The 25,042-nt window shown below is 40.7% G+C and overlaps 2 long non-coding RNA genes across 13 annotated transcripts in view; both read left to right on the plus strand.

Annotated features, from left to right (window-relative positions):
• Nucleotides 1-25,042, plus strand: part of LOC128073569 (uncharacterized) — a 108,662-nt gene that overhangs the window by 69,887 nt on the left and 13,733 nt on the right. The window lies entirely within an intron of this gene.
• Nucleotides 6,785-22,605, plus strand: LOC128073572 (uncharacterized). Its single transcript, XR_008202775.1, has 5 exons — nt 6,785-8,602; nt 16,934-17,152; nt 17,665-18,833; nt 19,398-19,572; nt 19,734-22,605. It is a non-coding gene; the product is annotated as an uncharacterized LOC128073572 (long non-coding RNA).

Below are 25,042 nucleotides of genomic sequence, written 5' to 3' on the forward strand. Positions count from 1 at the left end.
ATGGAAAAGTACTGTTTATTTTTGTAAGAAGCACATGGGGATTGTATCTACATACAAAGCAACAACCCCAGTTCACCTTACTGAAGCTCAAGTGTGCCACTTCACCCTCCTTTCCTGGCACTATGAGAGTGCTGGAGAAATTGTATTCCTTGTCAGCTAAGTTGCCTGCTGTGACTACAAACAGCCTCAGGCTGGGCATAAAAGTATGCTGACATTGGGAGTGGGACTTCACTGTTAACACACATGGGTGAGCTCTGATTAATTACTTCTGGCAAAATATTATACAAGAAAGTTTTTGCTTTGCGCTTCATGCACTGTCCAGCATGGGTGTCGTTTCTCTGCCTGACAAGTGATGCTAGGAGGATGAGTTCATCAGTATTTGTGTAGTACTCTTAATACAGTTGCTGCATCCTGAACTGACTCACTCCTGAGGGTGAGCCACTAAAGGGATGCATATGGGCACAACCATCTTTCCATATAGCAGTAATTCCTCCAAACAGCGGCTGGATGAAGTGGTATGTTATTTGAAGGTGTTTGTACTGTCTCTGCCACGCTGCTGATGTCCTTGCCATTTCTGTGAATAAACAGACTTCAGAATATTTCTGTATCAAAACAGAACATGCTCATTTAACAGTTAAAAATAAACTGCATTTTACAGTCTTTACAGCGCAAGTCATCTATCGGCCTGATGCCTTTGGTAAATATTATTTTAGGTTCATTTTAACTACCAGCACTTCTCCTCTGGTAAATTCTCAGCAGACAGGGATTAGGATGTGGTACTTAGCTGAAGCGGTCCTGCTGACAGATTGCAGTGACCTTGCTGTGACTTCTGTTCTGATCTCACTGGCACTGCTGGAATTTGACACACTAGAACATGAGATACTGGCTCCATTATGCTACTAATTGGTATCCAGAGCATTGTGTTCCTGACTCCTTCACCATCTGATGTAGGTGGCAGATAGTTCTAATTTATCTTTGCCATGTGATTTAGAAGGCTCAAGTCTCTACTGCCAACCAGTTGATGTCTTTATCCTTGCATGTGGCTGTCTTTATCATATGCAGGTATATAGGTTGACACAGGCTTTTGTTGTAAGCACTACTGGTCATCTTATCTTCTTATTTCTGGGTGCTCCTCTGTAATGGAAGGAAATTTTTTGATCACTCAACATGGATAAGTGACTCTAAATAATTTTCATATGCAGCATTGGAGGTAAATCTTCAAATATTTTATTTTTCAAACATGCAGTTATATCTTTTATTTCTGTAAGGATATGTAATCTTTGGAATGCACAGATTGGCTTTAATTTTTGTCTATTGGTAGTCTGAAAAGTAACAGTAAGAAAATTCATGTTCTTAACCAAAGTATTTCAGAGTTTGCTTTGTATGACAGTATTTGTCTCTATAGTGATTTATTTTGGTCCAATAATCACAAAGCTAGACAAACAGATGAACAGCATGAACCAGAGTACAGCTGCATGTGGGATGATGTCTGTAGCATTTTTCCAAAGACAAAAACAGAAGTCAATACTTTTCCAAAGTCCAGTTTTGTCAGTCCTACATGTTGGAATTTCACGGTGTTAATTTAATCATTAGGAAAACTTATTACTCTGAACAATCTGACTTGCAAATGCCTTGATATCAAGAAGGAACAAATCTGACCCGAAGGGAGCACAGAGAGTAGCACTAAGCAGCAAATTTCCTAATACAATTAACAGAAAAATAACTTGTGGATTTATTACTGCAGCTTTGCCAGCTGAAAGTAATATAGTCATTTATTTCTGGCAGTGATTATACACTGATATCTACATCCACGGGGGGACTTCAGCACTATCAGAGTGGTGCTTACCTGGTAGAGTCCTGGCTGCCAGAGTGGAATTTACAGCCTGTTGCTTGGCCCCAGGCTCTGGCGTAATATGTGGAAAGGCACACAAAGGTGTCTCAGATTAAGATGCAAAGCGGTCTGCAGCTACCTAAAGCATCAAACATGAAGTGGTGAATTGCACAATGTGAAACCAAAGTTCTTTCTCCTTCACAGGAATGTGCCTAGACCAGATGAGAATCTCTATCCTCTTTGTAGATGCCTCAGTTCCCTTTAAAAGTGGTAAATAGCCATTGGTGTCTAGAAGTCAGAACACAAGTTGTGGGTAACTGGAGAAAACTCCCTACATGAGAGACTTTTTCTCATCCTTGATTCAAGCACTGTTCCTGCATTTCACGCTAATCTTCCCACAGCACTCTGTCACTCCATCTGAAGAGTCCTGTGTGGACACCAGAATTTCAAAAGTCTTAGAAACAGGGTCAGGGCCACTGATAGGAAAACTTGCAAGGCAAACCACAGAGCAATTGTAAACATAGATAGGAATGCAACTGACGTTGCAACCGTACCATATTTCTCCTTTCTCTGAACAAGGAAGGATTGGCAAGCTACAGAGGAAAACTTTTCTGATAAATTAACAAGGTGAATTAATGACTCATGAACTGATCTAATGAGACTGTTACAAAATGGAGCTTAAGCAGGAGTGTTCAGAACGAGTTTAATGCACAGGACATGTTCAGAACACAAGCTCTTTCTTTTATACTTTCATCTCCATGATTATTTTTCAGTGGCCTATAAACACTGATAGAATTGAACAAGCAGATACTCTTTATTAGGAATCACTGAAGATCAATTTCCCAGTTTTATCGATTGCGTTTTTGAGTACAGGTGGACACAATTAAAGTCAGATATATTTCCTCAATAAAGATATGAAAGAGATGGGCTGGTAAAAATCATCTCTTCTTCTTAACCTTAGTCAGAGGACATAAATTGGAGTCAGAAGATCCCATAGCAAATGTTAACCATCTGCTGAGTATAGCTGTTACAGTTCAGTGCATTTTTGTAATGATGATACCACTGAATTTAAGCTTTAGGCAACTATGATGAATAGTGATAGACCAACGCCTGGTAGTTTTGGGATGTAAGAAAGGACTGTATATGCAGTTTACTTACTTGTTTTTCCTAGATATTTGTATTTCATGTTATGGTTGAAGACTATGTTGGTCGTTAAGCTGACTTCCTTGAAGGAACACCAAGTTGCTTAACAAATTTTTGTCTGTAACCTAAGCTTACTTAGGTTTTTATGGTCCCCTTTCTTTTTGTGTTCAAGCTGCTCCTGATTTCTCCTCACAACTTCCTTGGCATTTCTCCCATCATCATAATTATTTGTAATTTAGAGCAAAGCTGTTCTTTTACATAAGGAAGAATCTTGATCAAGAGGCTGTTCTCATTACAAATTGGAGATGCTCTTTATGAGGCCTCTTGCTTCCGGACTTTCCTTCCCTTGAACATCACAGAACTATCCCCTCACTCAGCTAACACAGAAGTAATGAGCCAGATTGAGGAACTAATCCCTGTTAAAAAATGACTTTTAATTGGCATTGGCTCCTTGGTGGAAGTCACAGCAGGGCCTTAGAAGTCGTGGTGCGTGGCGTTTCACAGGGCGCCTGTGAAGGCTCTGCGCTGCCAATGGGAGTGAAAGGTGAAGCACTGGCATGGCATGTTCCTGCCAAAAATTTGTTACTGCGGAGCAAATTTTTGCAGTGTCAGATTTCTCATCTTGCTTAAAAAGAGCAGACCTACTTTTCTGCCTCAGTAGTACCTCCTTGGCTTCCCTTAAAGAGTCCTGATCCCCGCACAGCTATTTAGTCAATGCTTTTATTTTTTTCAGTAAGGCTGCCGTGAGAGCTTTCTAGGTTCACCTTGTGAGCATACAGATTGTTTTATTCCACTCTTGAGTACTTCAGTCTTGAAAGCACATTGATTATTTTCTACTTCCTATCTTCAGTTGTTGCTGAAGCAGTCGTTTTTATTGAATTGCTGAAGCATTGCGTGGTCAAAGGTTGGGGAAGCTATAAAACTACAGGTAGCTAAAAATTCTCCTACATAAATGCATGTTTGAAGAATGATAACCTATCATCAATACCTTTGCAAGTGGAATGACATACTCTGTTAATCATTGTGCATAGTCTGCTCTGAAGAGTTCAGATATTGTCACTAAGGAGTGGTCCAGTCCACCCCTTATTAGGGTGATGAAACTGCCCTACTTCAGAGGGCTGAGGCCAAACCCTCAAGGTACAACCAGTCAGCCTGCATTTCTGGAGTGTTGGCCCTTCCCTGCACCCTTGAGAGGAAAGCAAACCAAAGGTGGTGCTTGTAGAAAAGCAGAAGTTGCTCCACCAAGTGTAAGTTTCCACAGGCCAAATTGTAAGCCTGTAGTACAGGGGAAGACCTTCTTCTGTGAAGCATGAATTCTCCCAGGCCTTGGTGCTGAGACCAAGGCACTCCCAGGTCAGCCACCTCTGCAGACCTGAGCCAGGTGGTGGATGGACACAGAACTATTTTTCTGTTGAACGCAAGCTTGCTTGGATCTTGGTATTGCTTGTTCATTCAGACTTGATGGTGGCTATGCAAAGATGAACATAAAAAAAGTGTCAGATTAATCTATAAAATATGTTTTATTGCATTTGAGCCAGCAGAGTGAATTTGCCTAATGTCCAGTGGCTCTTTTGCATCCATTCTCTGTTGTCTTTGAGGAGAATTTACCATATTGTTGAAGATTTGTAGTCCAGAAAGAGTGGACCGGGTGAATTCAGGGTAAGGAGTACTGAGGGCAGTTCTCCGGTAGGAGGAAAGGAGTTATTTTTGGAGCTGATAATGAAGAAGCTTAATTAAAACTATGCTGTGAGAGACGCTAGGGAAGAGGGGATCTCTCTAGATTCAGAAAAGCAGCCTCGTATGAAAGCTTGTGAGAAAGTCTCGTATGGATGAAAAAAAGCAGAAAGTGGTTCTGTCTTTATTACAGAGTGAAGGCAGCACTTCACTGGTGTTGAGCAGACCTGTCCCAGAGTGACCCCTCCAAGGCATCCTGCTTAAAACATCCCACTTCACCACTTTTATCAGGTTGGGCAATGCAGCTCGTGCTGTTAGTGGAGGGATGTGTACACCAGTGTGTACAAACACAGGCAAGACCACATCACTGCTTGGGAAACTTAATATCTAAGAGTCTAGACAGACATGGTCTATACTTTGAAGGTTCAAATTTGAAGCATTACTAACAAAAAGCATTTAATTATCATCTTGGGGCCTGGCTCTCACCCAGCACTGCCTGGTATCAACAGCTATCTGTTGTCAGCCATTCTCTGCTCTCTAAAAATAGATGGAGATAAAGGCCATTATGCCTAGGGCATAAAAAGGCAATATTATTTCTTTTTCACCAAAAAATCAATAGATATGGGGACCTTTTCTTGCAACTCTGAGTCTGAACAGTAATGCTGTAGTCAGAGGGACTCCAGACAGGGCTGACAGTGGCAAAGGTGTGGCTTAAACTGCAGACAGAAGAGCAGAGAGTGAGGCATGTTTCCTGTGCAGGAAAACATTGAATGTTTACTCACGGCCTAGAGATTCACAGATATGTTTCTCTAGAAGAGGAAGGTGAACTAAAAAATAAAGTCAGGAATAACTGTAAGTAAATCGAGAATCACACGAAGTGACTCTGCCTGGAAAATGTTGCAATCCCTCTAAAGTGACTAAGGACTTACTGGCCCCTCCTGCTTGACAGGTGAATACTCTTGGGAGCCCTGATTTGGCCGGCTCCTTTGCTGGGTAAGCAAGGAGCGACTTGGCTGAGGAACTATTATTAATACTCTGTAACCTTGAGAAGGTCTCCACGGCAACAGAGGCTGCTGAATAGAGCTGTCCATGACATTTTGACAGAAGTTTTCCACTAGAAAATGCTGTTTTAATGAAAAAGTGTTGGAGAGAATGATCCTGTGTTGACAGTACTTTGGTCTGAAAAAAATAGGGGAAATCTGAAAAATATCTTGAAGAGTTTTTGTCATTTTTAAGCCCACTACCTTTCCTCTTGGGACCTTTCACATGAGGGAACAAGACTACCGTCTCTTCCTTTTTGGGAATAGTGGTTAAATTCCCAGTTAATCTCCTCTTTTTGCTTCCTTATTGTTGATGCTCTTCTGAGAAGGCTCTAAACAAAACAGGACATGGGAGAAGCTGTAAATCCTCAAACATCTGAAGTATTGTTTTTTTGGAAACTATTTTAGGAAAGAAAAACTCTGAAATAAGGGGAAAATAGTGCATTGGAAGAGTGTACTATAATTACTTGCCCATTCTGCTTTGAGTGGTTGATTTTATATGATATGGCCTAAGATCTCAGGTTTAAACTCAAGTTTTTTGTCTGCTTTGCTCTGCATGAGTTATCTTCATCTCTGCTCTCTAGTCCTAGGCACGAATTGCTGGATGTAGTAATGGCCAGAGATGTATAATTGCATATCATATCCTCCTGCTAGCATCACTCATTTCACTGAGCAAAGGCCTAGGGACCTGCAGGAGCCAATCCAGTGATTTGTCTCTTTCCCAGCGATAGCTTTTCTTCTTATGAAGCCAACAGAGAAAATGGTGTGGGTAACAAATGTTTCCATAGAGGCAGCTTTTGCGGTTTCTGCCTTGTGACTCCTTCCATGCTCATTTGGCATTTAAGAATCAAATAAAAAATGAAGCCATTAATTCTTTGCAGTCAGAAAAGACAGGGTAATACACAACTGCCTTCCTCACTATCTTCAGCAAGGTAGTTATTTTTAAGGGAGTCCCCTAGGGTTTTTGAAAATGGATTTGGCACTCAAGATGATCAGTCAAATTTCCCGATCATTCCAGTCACTTGACTGCCTGCTGTCACTAGCTGCCATTTATTTTTGTACCATCTTTTTCCACAGTGCTCTGCTTCCCAAATTGCAGTAACCTTCCCCTGTAGCTCGCCTCATCCTCCACACCTGCCTGATCTCTGGGAGAGTTATTTTTTCCATGGTTTCCCAGGTGCAGATGGAAGGTAGCTGTGCCACGCAGCACCAGGCAATGTCAAGACTCTGGGTTTACAAGACCTATGTGGTGGGATAGAGGAAGATCACTGCTGGAGACACTCACAGATCTTCTGGAGCAGCAGGATGTTCTACAAAAATGTTCCAGTGTAGCCAGCCTTCACAGACATCCTCACGCTGAAAGATGCTAGCAGTGCCACAGCTATGTTCAAATGGTACACACAATCAAACCCAGATCACTATCTTTATCCTGGAGAGGACTGGAAGCAAATTTCTCACAGTTGTCAGACACCCACATACTTCGTGCTGCACGTGACTGTTGGCCATCCCAGAGTCACAAACTGCCAAGGACCAGCACTACTCCCTTTCTAGGAGCCAGCCACCACTAAGCATGCACACTAGCATGGTGTGGCATTGTCTTATGTAAATTTGCCATTCAAGAGTATGCCAAGTCATCAGAGATGATTGTGCCACATACAGAATGCTGGAGATAGCAAACCAGGATTTGTCAAATATCAGGAGAACATGTTAGATATCTAACTGGAGTAGCAAAGATGAATAAAAGGATGGAGGTGAGCAGAGAGGCAAACAACTCAAGGTCACATGGCATGTTATTAGCACAGCTAATAACATCCCAATTAGTATCCTAATTAAGCAGGTCATTTTCCTATCACATAATCCACAGACTCTCTCCTGCTTTATGTTCAGAGAGCTTACATCTGCTTTGGATATGTTTTTCCTGGAAAACATCATCTCTGCTTACCTCAAACGACGTCACACCATAGGGTTTGCATTTGCTGTGGCCACTTAGCATATTGACTCTGGTGTTAAAACTGGCAAAGGGGCAAATGATATTCACTTTGTCAAGGCTGACTGATGGAAAAAGGAGCAAAGCCAACAGCAAATGCCATCTCTGATAGGAGACTGACGCAAAAGAGGCTGGGGAACCATATAGGACTTCTGCCCTGTTTATGTAACCTGGAATATTTTTTGTAAATGCTCAAACTGACGTGCATTGAGTTTTGGCATGTGTTTGTCAGTGCCCTTGTTTTATAGCCTTGCTGAAGACTCATTGACAGATGGCACTCAAGAGAATGCTTTTTATAGGTGCCAGTGTCCAACTCAGATACAGTTTCTGAAAGCAAAAGGTGTTTGGGGGTGGAGGGATTTGAAGTACTGCCAAAGCATTTTGTAGAAGGTGCTTTAGTGGTGCTGCAAAAACGGAAGGTATGTGGGAGATGATTGAGGAACATCGACTCTCATGGATGTTGAGTCACCATGTTCTATTAGAAAGCACACAGCATTTATGACATAGAAGAATACGAAAAAAAGATTATGAAGGACATAATCTGTATCCCAGAGCGGTGTCTATCTGACCTTATGTGCTGGGAATGATTTCTTGTTATAGCTTGACCTAGTTCTTTCCTGGAGACTACATGAATTACAAGTGAATGCAGACATTGGCTGCCTATTACTTCACAGCACCTTTCTTCTCGGTGCCAAGGAGCAGTGAAGCTCCCTGAAGGGGCTGGGGCTGACAGTGACTCCAGTGCCCTCACTGATGCATGCTGTCCCATGGAGGCTAAGCATACTGGGCAGAACTGGGTGCTGGCAACAGGCTCTAGCAGCAACTCAGGGTATGATAACCCAGGTCCAGAGTTGATGCAGGTGTTCATCCAATAGGAAAAGGAGACGGAGCCAGAGGCAGGACTGGAGATGAAGCTGCATTGTGGATGTGAGTACATGTGGGAGACAGGGCCAACAGGCTGTCACTCCTATGGCTTTGCTGATGAGGGGAATGATGGCTGAGCTGAAATAGTGGCCTGTGTCTTGGGAAAAACGTGGGCAGAAGCCCCAGGTGAGGTTCATCTGTAACGTCTTATGGCACTCATGGCACTGATGCTTTGGCAGAGAAAGGTGTGTTTATACTACAACATGGTTAGTGTGCAATAAGTATCCAGTTTTTCCAGCTGGAGGAAATGGAGGTGATTTTGGTTGTAGGGAAGATAAAGAGTACTTTGTATCTACTTATGGCTTTGCAGTTAGGTAGATAAAAGTAACTTGTGCATTTTATTAAAACCATTTACTCATTGGAAGAATCTGGATATCAGTGTAGCTCCCCTTCTTAGCTCTGGGGCTGAAGGATTGGCAGGCTCAGACTCCTTCCTGCAGTTTTGGGAGGTTGAATGTGGCAGTCCAGACATGATTCCCAGTGCTCTGGCTGCTGTGTGTTCTGCGTAGGAGGCATTCTGGCTCAGGTTTAGGTATTTGGGAGCAAAGTGGCAGCAGCCAGGCTGTGAGCATACATTTTCAAGGGGCTTATTAACCACAGGCACTTTGCTCTTCACATGTGCTAGGGAGTTATACCCATCCCTGAAGTAACACAAGTCCCTGAAGTACCTTTTGTGGAAGTCTGTGTCAGAGACAAATTTGGAATCCATTTATTTTTGAAAGTGCTCAGCTGCAGAATGGTCCTTTATCTTCTTGCAACTTCTGGAGAAAAAGAAAGAAGGCTGAAGAGCCAACAGTCTTCTCTTGTAGACATCTCTAAATTGGATCTTGTGTACACTGAATGAGGCACAGGATTATACTGCAGAGCAAATATTGTAAACCAGGGGAGATGAAATAAGGTAATACAAGCAGCTGTACCATTTCCTAATTCTTTTGTGCAGCATCTTATGTTTTTTTCTGTGATGGCTTTGTTCTGTGCCATTTCACAACACTTAGAAAAGCGAGTAGAAAACATTTCACAGTAAGAAGTCTATTTCATGTGATTTTTAGACACTAAGAAGAAATGTTACCGACATCGCAATGATATTGATGCCTGTGTAAGCTATTAGAATCCTTTAGATAACTGGACAAACTCATATCCTTCCTGAGAGGGTGTTTGTCTGTCTCTGCTTACTGCGCTAGAAGGGTGAGATGCCTTTTTTGAAGGAGACTACATCCTAGTAGAATTAGATCCCTATGCCCTTCGTAAACTTTTCTTTCCTATTCACCCTAACTTTTTCGCTCTAGCCCATCTGTCTTAGTTCTGTCTTAGTTCCAGAAATCAACCCTTCAGATTCCTGACTCAGCCTGCTCTCCTTCCCATCTCCTATTCTCCTGTGTACGTGAGAAAAGTCTCCTCTCATACCAGGATGCTCCCTGTTAAGCTTCAAACTACTCTCCCCAAATATGAGGATATGAAGTTTTTCAAAGGAAAAATTCATCTACATTTTCTAACACTATTAAAATGTAACCAAAGCTGGCCTTTCTTTAAATTCAGTCTTAGACACTTGCACCATTTAAATTGATACTTTCTTAAAGCAGATGTGCAGCTGGAATATTTAAGCCATAGTGATGCAGATCTGACAAAATAATCAGAACTAAAAAAACACCACGGAATAGGAATTGTCAGACAATGGTAATTATAGGTGTGGCAAGCAGCTGTAACAACCAACATGGCAATTTTTGCTGTCTCCCCTCCTGTTTTGCAATTTAATGCTCTTGCACTCTGTTGCCTAATTTTAGAGCAGATGCACATTAGCAATTTGCAACCAGGTAATGCTTGTAACCATCTGGAACAGAGATTATGTTAAAATGGGAAGTAGAGGAAACACTTTTCCATGTGTTTGTGACACTGCTTGTTCCTGACCTCTCTAATGACTGGCATTTAGGGAAAGCAATCATTAGAGGGAGGAGAGGAAGGAAAAGGGGTGGAGGGGAGGAAGGTGGAGCAGAACAGCGTGCCAGAGTGTCGGAGCCAACAGCCAGAGCCAATAGGTGCTCTGACAGAAGTAGGATGAGCGAGAAGCAGAGTCAGTGTGGGGATAAAGCCAGTGTCAGAGTGTGGGGAACATAGGAGGGGAGGAGAATGCAAAAGATGACTTTGAAGAAACAAGAATGACAAGAATGAGCAAGAGAAAATAAATAAGAGCTGAAAATGATCTGAGAATAAAAACCACCAGCGTACGTGGTGTTCCAGTCCTATTGAGAGAATGAGCTATCTGTCAGAAATTATGATGAGGAAAATCAGCTGGTACTTTTGAAATATAGTATTTTCTCTGAATAAAGAGCAGGCAGAGGAAGTCTACCCACAAAGTATTGGACTGAAATCTATGCTCTTCATATAAAAAGAAGAAAAATCATTTTTGTTTGGCCTTTACATGAATCCTGCTCGATGCTTTTACTCAACCCATTGTATCTCTCTACTCTTTCTGTATATGAAGTCCATAAGGAGCTTCTGCATGTTTCTTGGTGAAATGAGAGACTACAGGGCTCAAAGATCCTTTGTGTAGCAGCTCACAAATGCCTAACTATGCGAGTTTTAGGATGAAGCAGGAAGTATGTGTATAATTTAATTGTTCATTGTTTTTAATATAATCCTGTTATCAGAGCAATTCTATCACACTGACCAGCATGAACAATAAAGGCAGGTTAGGTTTCGATCTTTGAGGTCATTCGTTTTAAACTAAAAGAGGAGAAATTTAGATTAGACGTCAGGGGAAAATTTTTCACTGGAAGAGCAGTGAGGTGGTGAAACAGCAGAGAAGCTGTGAGCGCCCCATCCGTGGAGGTAATCAAGAGCAGGATGGACAGGGCCCTGGGCAGCCTCACCTGGTGGGTGGCAGCCCTGCCCATGGCAGGGGGTTGGAATTGGATGATCTTTGGGGTCCTTTCCAATCCAAGCCGTTTCTATGATTCTAAGATTTAAAACTCAATCCACTTCCAGATACTATAACAATAGCTTGCATTACATCTGAATACATAACAAGAAAAATTTGTGTGAGTGTGTTGTGTGACTGTCACTCTCAAAATGCTATCATAGCCTGTCACAGTAGTAAGGTAAGGCAATAGCATGGATTGGAGTGGTTTTAGGACAGCAAAGCAGAGGAGAGAAGAAAGGAAAGGGAAGGAAAGGGAAGGCAAAATTTAAAAAATAGGACAGTTATATTCATTTTAGGAGCTACATTGAATTCTGTAGATAATGTTTTGAGTGGAAGAAAATCACCATCTCTCTCTAAAATAGAGAAAATGGCCATGTTACTTAAAGGTGTTCATATTCCCAGCAGAAGCAGAAAAAAAGTTAGGCATGTGTGGGAACCTACCTGCAGTCACAGGCTCTAGTGAACTTTGACAGTCTGAAGCTGCCTCAAAAGTAATAGTGTTATATGTATAACAGCTTAGAACTGAAGTTTGTGTCTCTCCCATCATTAGAAGAGGATAAATTTAATCATAGTACAGAATTAAGTATTATAGCATTGCTTTTGAAATTTGTCAGAAAGGAAGGTCATTTAGATCTGAAAAAGTCCCAAATAATGGAAGTCTTAGAGAAGAGCAACATGCAACTGGTTTTGCTGTAGTTACACAAGAGAATCACACTGTTTGAGGCGTAATTCTCCTGTCTTGTGAAGTTCAACTCTGTTCAATACCCTACTTGCTCACAGCATCATCTTTCAGTCCCAGGAAAATAATTTAAATCAATTTTTATGATTCTGGAAAAAATCTGATATTTAGGTTGGCTGAGTAAATGGAGATATTTTTGAACTGTCTTCCATAACTTTCTGTAAGATAACAGTTGGCTTCTAGCATATAAAGCTGAGTAATTAGCAGTCATTACTAAAGTCAGAACTATATGGCTGAAGCATGTTATTTAATTAACATTCTCCCACATTTGGAACTGTCACGAGACAGTAAATAATTCTGAGTCTTCCTGAAATAAGCCTTCAAATGGTTGAATATCTTTGCAGTCCATTATGTAGCAACAGAGGTGCTGCTAGCATTACATTAGCAAATTTGGAGAGCTGACTTTGCCAGTCCTTTTTGGATTTTCTTGGGAACTTTTCATCTCAGGCATCTCAGGCATTTCCAGCTGTAAGCTTTGCTGATGGTTTAGCTCCCACACTCTGTTGGTAACTTTCATCTCAGTGGAGTCACTGAAATGAATTAAGTGTCGTTTTGAAGAGATGGGCCTTCTGTTCCTAGAATATTTTATTTTTTGCGGAGTTTTGGACAGATTGTCTACTATACTGAGGGAGTTTTTGACCTTTTTTCCTGCTTATGACTCTTACACAAGGAGCTTTCATTGCTGCTTTTACAACCCAAGATGCATAGTGCAAGGCATTTCTCAGCAAGCAAAGCCAGTGCCTTTTCTGTGGAGCATTCCTCTGATTTAAAGAGAACAAAGGTGCTTTGTGGCATAATTACCACTTTATCTATTTTAGATACTTTACATTTAAAATCCAAATCCAAACTAGCCTTCCTGGGCTTTCTTTGCAGTCAAAAGAGAGAGTTTGCCCTCCAGGGAGTAAGGAATATGACCTTAGGCATGTGCTGGGGAAAGCTGGCTTTGTCACGGGGAGGTTCTCGTTTATATTCACTGATTATATGCAGCCGAAAATGACCAATTTGGCATCTGAGTTTAAAACTCCTGGATTAGAATGGGGGAATTCTAACCTTCCCATTACAAACACCTTTTCATTCTTTTGTCGGGACATAAATATCTTGATGCTTCTTGTACTTGTTATTTTTCAATGAGAAAAATACAGGTTGCATGGAAGTCCCAAGTCTTGGCTGAGTTTGATAAGTGCATGGGATCTGTTTATCTGTATAACTGAAGTGCTGCATCATTCACTTTGGGCTAATGAAAGCATGAAAAATCATTCAGCTAGAATGAAAAGAAAGAATAGCCATATTTCACAAAGTTATGTGCTAAGAAAAAAAAGTTAAGTTATGGTGGATAAAGTATCTCAGAAATGTGAATAAAATGAAGTATTTGGTTTCTGGAGCAGGCAGTGGAACAGGGAGTATGGTATGACAAACAACAGAAGTTGAACGGTTTCCTGCTGAGAATGTGGGATTTTTCTTTTTTTACTCAGCTACTTATTCATTGCTTTTAACACTTTGAAAATGCAGTTTCTGTTTTGTGCTTTTATAAGCCATGTATAACTCAGGAAGACATAAGAGTGGGGAGGTGAAACACTGCAGGTCTCTGAGGCAAATGTCCAGCTCACTCTGTGGTCATCACAGCCTTTGTGGAGAAGCCTGGATTTGGCAGAGGGAAGAGATAACAGCCCATAGCAGGCTCCTTGCCACACTGAAACTGATTTCTGTTTAATTATCTAAGATCATCAATTTCTGTTTCCTGAGTGTTCCTGACAAGTGAAAGAAAAGTCAAGGGGCAGCTAGTGGCCCACTAGCCTTGAGAAAGGTGGAAGTGCCAGAGGGCTGTTGATTACCTGATCAGTTTGTGTTCTTGTGGAAATTGCTTGCTGAGCTGGAGTAGTGGAAAAAGAGAGCACTAGGAGGGCACTGGTCCAGGAAGAGGAGCTGGGAGCTGGACCTAGATGGGAGAGTTTGGAGATGGTCATCCCATGGCAGAAGTGGAAATGAAAAGGCTTTGTGAGAGACGTGGGATAAAGGTCTACTGGTAGAAAAACAATAAGAACACAACAAGAGACTAGATGCAGGAGCTACTTTTCACAAAGTAGCCCCTTCTCAGCCTAAGAAGAACCTAGACCTTCCTGCAGTGGTATTCCTTAGCTCAGGAATAGGTAACTTTGCTTTCTGGTTCTTAATGGGGAAAAAGGACTTGAAAGTGTTGAGAATACTACAGAAATGTATGCCTTGTAGGCTGAAAAAGTTGATATGTACAGACCGTGGCCAGAGAAGTGACAATGAGCCAGGTAGCCAAACCTGAGGAAGCTGCGTTCCTGCTAACTTGTGTGCAACAGCACCAATGCAGTTATGGTAGGGGTTTCACTTCAGGTTGGGAGAACCAGCCTGCTGTGTGAATACGTGCTGGGCCTTAGAGAGACTCTCCCCATAGCAGGAGGGGTGGCCCTGATCGCATCCTATTAATCACTGCACTCTAAGTAAACTTTTAGAGGAGCAGCCCAGTAGGTAGGCACAGGACTCTGACTATAAGCTTACTATTTTTTTAGCTACATCACCCTTTCCTCTCTGCTAATAAAGAAAGCTGTCTACACCCCACGTCTTTGCAGTACTTTGGTAAAACGCTAAAAGACGCTGTGGTAAGGTACAGTCCTTGTAGAAAACACTGAAGGACACCAATGAAAAAATGTGATAATTTAGAGAAAGAGAAGAAAAGAAGCTGGATCTAGCGAACTGACACAGAGGAGGACTTTGTCTTTTCTTTAATTTCTGTTACGTGCAAGCTACATCTGCTGGCTAAGTTATGGTGGATTGAGGCCATGTAAATTCTTTCTTTCAGATGATAAATTATTCACGATTGGGATTTAGAAAGTCCTGGGTATGGTATTTGCTTCCTTCTCCAGTGGCAGAGGCTGGCTACAAGCACTTTGAAATACCAGTGGGATTTTTTGGACTTTTTTTTTCAGAGCAGTGTACTTCTAAGCAGCCCAAATCCCAGTGGGATACAGTTATACTTAAATGGGAATGCTTATACTGGCATACCTTATTCTGGTCTGAGAATTAAAATAAACTCTCCCTGTGTAAAGCTCTTTGATGCTGTATATGGGGTCCATCTTCCCAAAAAGTCAAGTATCCTGGGCCTCATTTTAGTCCATGGAAGAAATAGCACCTTCAGTACACACATAAAATATCTGAGACAAATCAGAGAAAGCACCCTAGAGACTCTCTCTCCATTGGCTTTCTTAACACAAGTCACATTTAGATGTATAGCTTTCAAAAGATAAAAACTGAATGCATTAAATCCAAACATATGTATCCACAATGGAATTTGAATCACTGCAGCCACACTGGTGGAAAATCATGAAATCTTTCAATGGAGTTGCGTGGGGTATATTCTTTTGCCCCTAACATGAACAAAAGCCTCACCTAAGGCCCAAGACAGAGCTTTCATGCACTGTGGGTAGGGACTTTGCTATGCTGCAGGAACAGCAGGCAGAATACTTATGTAGGTGGGCTTACTAACTGTGTGGCAGACATATTACTGTGATAAGTACCTGGTTGCTTTTTAGCGCACATCCAAAATACAACATCTGATGACATGTTTTGAACTAGTGGTATAGAATTAGAAGCTGCTGAGATAATGCCGCTAATAATTAAGCTTGCCAAACATGTTCCTTTATAAAACCAGAAATGTGTTTCTTTCCAGTCTAAGTACTTTTCATTACTGACTTGAATGAAAATATTTCTTTTTTTACAGAACACAGAATTTAGAAAAAAAAAAAAAGCATGGACTTTCTAAAGAAACCTTTTACCATGTTCCCTCCTTAAATAACAAAGAGATGGTTTACAACAATATTCATCGCAAATTAGCTGGCTTTCAGAAAAGCCTAGGCTTGGCATTGGGGAAGTATGTTCGTTCCCTGCTTGTGGGAGGACCTTATAGTAAGATCTTTGTAGTGCTCTTGGGATTTGCAGCCTCACTTGATGGAAAAGGAGCAGCTTGGAACTAATGGATTTTGCCCATGGTGCAGGCAGCACAAGAGCTATGTGTTGAGGCAGACGTGCTGGCTGAGGGGGACAGTCCTGCACACTGTGTGGAGAATGCACTGTGTGGTTCTCAGCCAGGCTTCTGAGTGCCTGTGCTGCGTAAGATGGGGCTTAAGTGAGTGAGCCCTTCACCTTTGATACTAATGATCACAAATGCCATTTAAGATACATATCTTAAAGACATCCTCAGAATTTCTGCCTTATCAGCAGTCTAAAATTTTAAAATGAGATCTACAACTTTGTTGATGAAAGCTGGAGTGCCATTTTAACCCCAAAGTGAATGACATTATCCCTAAATTAGCAATATTTACATACTTGTGCATATCCTTTACATTCTCTGACTCTTAACCTAGCTTATCAATGGTTGCTTGCATGACTCAGGATGAACATTATTTGTGCCTGTCCTATATGGCTGGGTTACTGTGGCTTGAGAAGATGCCATCCATCTTTACTAACTGCTGGTAATTGCCCAGGTACACACAGTTAGCCCCCCACAGTGGTGAGATGATGTGACATTGCTTAAGCTTCTTAGATGTTTAAGTAGTTCTTGTTACCCTATATTAGGGATGGTGTGAAAGCATGCCCATGGACAGCTGATGTGTTAATCTGACAGGCCGAATCTTGTTTTTCCATTTATTTTCAGGTTTGCTGAGAGACTTAAATGGGAACAACTGCTAGACCACATTGTGTTAACCTGCCAATGATGCCTACATACATTGCCTTCCTATAGAAAATAGGGTTTATGGGGAAAAGAGATTAAAAAAATCTTGTACATTAATTTTCTTTGCAAACTGAAAGCCAGAAAGTGGCAAAAACATCCTCTGTGCCTTGATATGCCACAGATCAAGACAAGACATGCCAGGTATGTATATGTCTGCAAAATGCTACTGGTTCCCATGGCACAGACACAGCTTGAAAGAACGCTCTGAGCAGACTGCTGAAGTGGCATCAGGGCCAAGAGCAGCATATGTATCTGGACTGCATACAAGTAATCAAGGGCTGGGGAAATAAAAATAATTTTGCAGTGAGTGTGTTGTATTAGCAGAAACTGCTTCGGTTCCTTTCTTTTATCCACTTGGATCAAGCTATCTGAAAGTGTTTCATGTCTTCTGTTGAATCACATGAGGAGAAAAGATAAAGAAGATAAACGCTCAGCTCTTGCTCGCTGAATTTTTGTTGAGCTGACTGTGATTTGATGCAGAACTCTTTTTTTAGTGTATATAGACTCTAAAATGTGGAAGCAACGCTTCTACATTCCCAGTAAAAGGCTAGGCATATTTATTCTTTTTCCAATGTGTTGAGTAAGTGTACAAGTTTACTGACAGGTACCGTGTGGGCAAGATTTTAAACAAATGTTTAATTTTTACTTTTCAGGAATAGAAAGACTTAAAGGACAAAAGACTTTACATGAAGCAAAGTAAAAATTGGGACATTGTGAAGCATGTCCTGGTGTTGTTTCAGAATTAAATTGTGAAGTGCTATCGACATGGACTGGTGGAGGGCACCAGAGAAGCCTGTTGTGTAGTGTCCATGGAGTAAGAATCTTACTCTTCCTGGCAAGGCAGGCAACAACTGACTAAAACCCACAGCAATCCGCATTATCTAGTTCCTGATTGGAAATACTGGATATTGTTATTCATAACTACTCTTTGTAAAGCACATTATGATAATTGTCAGGTGCTATGATACTTCTTCTTATTAGGTAAATCTTGTATATGTGGATGAGGTATTATTTTTCCATGGGTATGTTTATATGAATTGCAGCCACTGCTTCTACCTAGAGAATTATGTCAATGTAATGCATGGTTATGTAAGTTTTGTTTAGGTCCTCATATGCAATGTGTTACACGGCCTGGAAGACTTCCAGGAGTGAAGTGATGGGATTGTTATCTGCTGCATGTGATTTTCTCTCTCCCCTTCTTTCCAAAGGTGAATTTTGTGCTCTTTTTGTTTTCAGTGTCCTTTAAAATAATTATTACATTTTCTGTACAGTGTTCTGTCTATATCTATGTGACTCATAGTCAGAGTAGAAGATGCTGAGCTTTGTGCTTGGGACAATTCCACTGGGATCTCATCCAAGTCTTTAAGCTGGCCTACCGAGAAAGCTCTTTTTTCTGCACAGCTTTTCTTGGGATATGGATAATCCATTGTGCCTGAGCAATGAAACTGCTGTCTATTCTTCCTTGCTCTGCCTCTCTCTGTAGGTGACCGTTCATATAGGTGTCTGGGGTCCCAAACTTCTGAGTGCCTTGGGAATAAGGACGCAACACTGAAATTAAAACTGAAGATTAAGCACAGGTCTTAGACCTGCACCTAGGCAGGTGAAGATGTGTAGTGCACATCTATAGTGCTCCTTCTCTGTTCTACAGGGTCACTGAGGAGAATAGAAGACCCAGGTTACAGTGCTCCCAGGAGGGTAGGAGTGCTGCTGTGGGACGTGTTCCTGCTATCCTTCATCGTTTTCAGCTTTTCGAGTTCGGAGTCTAGCACTGGTTCTTCAGATCCAGGTTTTAAAGCAGAATCACCCTCTATGCATTATACAAGTGATTACTTGAGTGGCACAAGTCCTTTTGACTGACTATTACTTCTGTGTCTTTTTGTCCTTGGGGTTTCTCCCAAACAGGATACTGTTTTCGAACTGAAATGATCTGCATGTCTCTTAAGAGCTAAGCTGTCTGGAAAACACTTTCATCAAATTCCAGTACAGTTTTTCTTAATGTGTTTCTTTTGCCTCTTGCTAGCTTATCCCTGATGCTGTTTATCCAAAACACCACCTGCTGTCAAGGGCAGTTCTGGCAATTTGAAATGTCTTTGTGTCCATGAAGCAGCCATACCTGTTAGGTTTAATTTCTGCAATGAATTAGCAAGTGTATTTTATTTAAAATTGATTCTTCTTCCCTGCCCTCCTACCACCAGCAGTCATCTCTTTTCATCTGTGAAAGCAATGATGGAATTAGGTTGCTAAGAACCTGGAAGGTTTGCTTTCTCTGTACCAAATTTAACATAATATATGCAAGAAGCAGGACAGTTTTTCTGGTTTTCTGCCATATCATATAACTCTGGTGTCTGTTTTCTTCATGACTAATAACATCAACTACTTATTTCAGTTCACTTGGAGAAGAGGGGAAAAAATGGGAGGTATAAACCTTGGAGGTATAACAATACAGAAGTGCAGTTCTCTAGTAAATATTTCAGAATTCCAAGAGAGTCTGGAACATGGGAATAAGACTCATGGACACCAGATTTGTATATGGAGTGGATGCCCAAGAAGTCTGATTCAAAGTGAATCTGAGAGTAGTTTTCATGATAGTGGTCTGCACTGTGTGTTTGGATCATGAAAAGAAGGAAGGAAAGAGAAACTGAACTATTTGAGAGTATATGTGGATCATAACATAATAATAGTTCCTGATTATTATTTTCTTTCAATTTCTTTTTTTATTCAGGAGAACCTTAAATATCATGGATTAATGGACAAGGGTCAACATAAGATTTGGACCTTTGCTGCCAGAAGGCTGCATGCATGGTGCTACCATCACATCCACTGAATGTGCTGGAGCTTTCCTATGAAGGTTTTAATTTCCTGCCACTGATTTTGTTTTTAAATTTTTTGAGACATTAGAAGATCTTTAGCCACTACTGTGTATCAGCAACTGAAAGGATTTGAATGTAACTATTTGCTCCAAAAAACCTACGTAGCTCTTTTCACTCCTTTTGGCAAGTATCCATGAACACATTCAAGTTACAGAGAGCCCTGGAGCAGTTCTTGCTGCAGTATTTGACCAATGCATTGTATGGACTGCTCTCCATTTGTAAGTTGAGAGCTTTTCTGTGCAGGCAGCCCAAGCACTGGAAGGTCAACAGTCTGATGCTGCCTTAAAAACCATGAGATTGATAAGTTAGAGGACAGCATTTTAAAGTTGAATTTCATAAGGTGTTTTCTGATCTGCTATGCTTATCGTTATCAACTGGTATTTTCCTCTTTTGTTCTTCTCTCCTTCCCCTCCCATTTCCTTGTATCTGTTGTCGACCAACTTTGACTATAATGGTAAAATTGCTTTTTGCAGAATTTTGTTGGAACAGAATGTTGGCTCTTGGAGTATTACTGATACAGCTCATAGTGAAGAGATTAAATATTGAATTCAGTGAGGCAATTCCAAGCAGGTTTTTACATTATTTGAGTAGAACCAAAGCCTGCTTACTCGGCTCCCCTGGAACAAAAGAAATTTCAGTATTTTCTGGGACTGTCAAGGATTGTTATATCAAAGTCAATGTCGAAGTCTATGGTACTCGCTCTGTCTTTGGAAATCTTTAGATCTGATATAAATAAACACCTCACAAAAATATATGTTGCATATTTGGCAGTGAAGAGATGCTGCAGTTCGGTGACAGAGCCACTCTTTGAAAAGAGACTCACCACGTGTTCCCAAGAGACACATCTCATTAAAATAAAATGCAAGGAAAACACGAACATATCGAGAATAGTGGTCAGTCTATTTCAAAGGCAACGAGCTATGCCAAGAAAAACATTGTAGTCGTGCTTCCAGCTTAAAACAACATCTGAGAAGCATACTGGAAAGCTTTTTACTTCAGTTTCAGTTGAGTGCCAGTGTAAGTTTTCAGGCTTAAGTACTTATCTGAGCACATTATGGAAAATACAGAATTAGGAAGAAGCTGTCCTAATACTGGACCACTTTTGTTATCTACTTTAGTTGAAAAATAGGTTGCTCTTCAAGAGAGAGCAGGAAGAAGGACCTAGAAAAGAGCTTTAAAAAAGAATTATTTTTATTTTTTAAAAAGAGGGAATCTAAATTGGAGAACCAAGTCAATCACATTTATATGCAATAATGAATAATGTATAATCCTTTCGGAAGTGATTGAAAACCTAAAAAAGAAATTCATTTTCCTTACAGTAGTAGTACAGTAGTAGCTAAATGGAAAACTGGTGGTGAAAACCCTTGTTTTAGGCATAACAGTCTTATCTGCAGAGTCTTTTTAATGACATTACACAGCAGTTTCTACTGGCTACATACTGTATGAAATCTGTTCTGCTAAATATTGCTTCTTTGAGAAATTATTAGCAGAATAAATATAGCACAGAATTGATTTTAAAAAGTCAAAATAAATGTTCTTTTAGTACACATTTCTATGGACAATTGGGGAAAACAGTACGAACTGGAAAGAAATGAACAAGAAGAGTTAAAAGGATGGTAGTGTCTGGCTTAGGTGACTTCTAGCAAAAGGTGACATCCAAAATGCCCTACACCAGGCAACTGAGAACACCTGAGGTAAGAGAATCCTTATCAGCTGGCAAAGGGGCCTCTTCCTTCTCTGGATCTTCTGGATATCTGGATATTTCTGGATAGGAGGCTTGCTTTAATGGGAAGTGGCTAAATTTGGGTGATGCTAATTATCCTTCATGTGCAAATTTTTAAACTAATAAATTACCTCAAGTCTTGTATGAAATATCACGGAGACACTTGATTTCTGTTGGTTTCATTTCCCAAGAATATTTTTATTTCTTTCACTCTCGTAAAACAGGCTTACCTCGTTTCCAAATCTCATTCCTTGCACAGCTACCTTATAATCACCAAAGCATTACTTCAAGGTTCGGCCTTATCACAGGAGAATCAGAGATGATATACAGTGAGAAATAGCGCTTACTAAATTTAAACATCAAGGCAAATTGTTATCTACATGCAAGACAGCTTTATTTTTATGATCATTTATTCATTGCTCGTCTAGTGTACCGGGAGCTGTGCAGCACATATTGCTAGGTATACTCTCTGCCCTTTGAATATTGATGTTTTGGAATTCTCCTGAGAATGAAAGGTGGATTGATCTACTCTTGAAGCTTGACAAGTGATATTCTTATTTATCTTTTTAGAATGAGGAAACAAAATGCAATCACCATTCTTTCTGAGCATTTGGAAAAATGTATATAGCAGATGTGAACAGTTGCAATTTTCATCCTCTTTTAAACACACTGGATAGGCATACTTACAGATTTTATGATCTAATTGCCTTCTTCATATATAATATAATAATGTATTTCACCGCCACAGATGGGGATAAATGCTGCTGGAAAACAGCTATGAAAGGTAAAATATACAGTATTCTTCGACGTGTCGCATTTATCTGTTTAATAAACCTGGTTCATGGTTTTAAAGAACTATAGCCAGCCACGAATAGCATAATTTGTCAGCCCAAAAGGGTCTGGTTGCAGAGCAATTAGGATGCCTAGCCTCAGAGAACAGTGAGCACTAGTTCTGCTTCATATATGTGCTGACAGAGGTTCCCAAGGGATCCTGCTGTAAGTGAAGCCTTAGTCATTCCGACTGACAGGTGGACAGTGGGCAGGGGTGATGCCAACAGCCCTTCCCTACTGTTTTCTGCAGAAGTCAGCATGCTGACTGAAGCACACTTACCCAGGTCTCCACCCGAGACGCAGGCAGATGGTGGATGTGTTTGGCAGACGCCTATTGCTGCCCTCTTATGGACAGAGCCAACAGTGATCAGGAATCTATAACCAGTCCCCTGCAGCAAGGTACAAGGTGGTGTGCTTCACGCCTAGAAAGCCTCTGTGGCTCAAGTAGTGGCAGCCTTTGACAGCGTTAAGATTATTGATGGCGTCAGTAACCAAGTAATCTATTTGCTGTGTTCTGCTGCACAGACTCAAGTCTTTGTCTTGCTGCAGATTGCTGCCTGGTACTTCCTTATTCAAAAAGGCAGACTGTCCGTGAAACTTGTTATAAGAGCAAAATGGATTAGGAAAAGGGCACTGCTTGCAAGCAAACTGAATAACAATGTCAAATCTGATGGGTTAGTCAATGAAAACCCAGACTTCACAACTTCTTTGATAAGAGAGAGATTATTAACTTTCAGTCTGCTGTTCACAAAAATAGAAGGAGTAAGCTGGGTAGGAGTGTCCTGCTTGCAGAATTTACTGAGAGCTCTCTAATAATCTACTTGTAAAATCTTCTATTAGCATGGTACAAAGGCAGAAAACAGCTCATATAACACTCTGAAAATAAAGTGTCACAGTAGAGCTGACAGCTTCTGAATTACGGCATATTTATTGCATTTAATATTAGCCTCAAATTCTACATAATTTTTGGTTGGCTGTGCTTTGCTCAATGAATGTAGTCTCTTCCACTTGCAGAGTGCATGCAAACAGACTGTGCCTTCCTTGTGTGTATTCTGTAAGTGTGTTTGCAGTATGGAATACTTGGTATCCACAATACAAGCTGTGCTATTTAGCTGTGATTAGTTACTTAAGTCATTTGTTATTATTTCCATTACCTAACTGGAGGAAAGGAATTTATAATTAGCCTGGTGAGCTTGGATTGCTGAATAAGGCAGTAATTTGTGGGATGAGATTCAGCAGTGAAGTAGAATTAGGACAGACATTTTTCCTTTTCTTAATTACATAGATCTTGTTCACAGAATTGATCCCTGAAAATTAAGTTACTCTTAAGACTTTAGGAAAGGGAACATATTAATTTTTAATACTGTATTCTATTGAAAAAGGAGGTGCAGCTGTGTTGTTAATACTAATTGTGAGCAATATTGTAGAGTTTGGTTTATGTAGGTCTGTAAGTATGGTTTGGTTTATGTGAGTCTGTACACACCTGAGATGTGTCTTTGATGTACTTAGATATCTTTGATCTATGGGCTATGGCTCTCCTCACCACCCTTAATTTGAGCCTTAAATCAGTGATGTAGCTGTAGGTTGAGGCTAACAGTTTGCTACTACAGGTTTTGAGTTAAAACTCTCCCTTGCTGTTATGGCATCTTTTCGGTGCAATCTTTGTAGAACTGCTGAAACATGTTAGGAATTTTGACAGTTAGGAGCCAGCTTATTCCTTCTTCCATGTTTAGTAGGACTGGAAGTTTTTCTAGGGATGTATTTAATGTATAAGTTAACTATAAGAGTAGGGTCTAATTGGGGACCTCATCTTCAGCTGAGTCTGTATGGGAATATTACACCTGCCTAAGGAGTGTTATCCTTAAGTATGTTCTTCAGTGTCGGTCTCGCAGTTCTAAGTATAAGCTCAAGACTCAGTATTGGGCTGATTTTAATAAGCAGTCTCTGGTACCTCAAGTTTTAGTTCAGTCTGTATTTGGCTTTCAATTTATGGTTTGAACTTCAGCCAGCAAAACGGAGAGACCGAGATTAGGCTCAAAAGTGACAGAGAAGTACATCTGGCCTCTCACTGGTCTGTGATGAGCACGAGGGTTTGAGCAGTGCTTTTAGAGCAGTCTTGACCTCTGTTGGGTTCATACAGAAATGCTACATTTCATGTCAGGATGAGTTATCTTCAGAGGGTGCCTATCACTCTTCACGGACTACTCAGAAAAGTAGTCTGACTGGGCTCCCAGCTCAGATGGCTGCACCAAATGCCTACTGCTGGGTGAGATGAATCAGGTCTGTTTTTGCACGTTGGCAGTAGTGCTTATGAAGATCAGCTGCATAAATGTTCAGCACATCAGTTGCAATCTAGTACTGCGCTGGATTTCTCTCAGAATATCTTGATCTGAGGTTGCTGTCCTTCTCAGTTATTCTGAATGAAATTTTGAGTCTTTTTGGCAAATATGGAAATACTGTAAAAGTAAGAAAGCTGGATCCAAAGTAGGTGAGTTCATTCTAGCCTTGTTCAGGCTTGATCTAGTTCTGAAGCAAGTGTCTTTCCACAAGATGCTGGGTGGGGACACCCTAGGTTCTGTAGCTCAGCCAGTCTGGCTATTTCAGTTG

The sequence above is a fragment of the Tympanuchus pallidicinctus genome, unplaced genomic scaffold (genome assembly GCF_026119805.1).
Source record: "Tympanuchus pallidicinctus isolate F22 unplaced genomic scaffold, pur_lepc_1.0 scaffold8, whole genome shotgun sequence".
Lineage (NCBI taxonomy): Eukaryota > Metazoa > Chordata > Aves > Galliformes > Phasianidae > Tympanuchus > Tympanuchus pallidicinctus.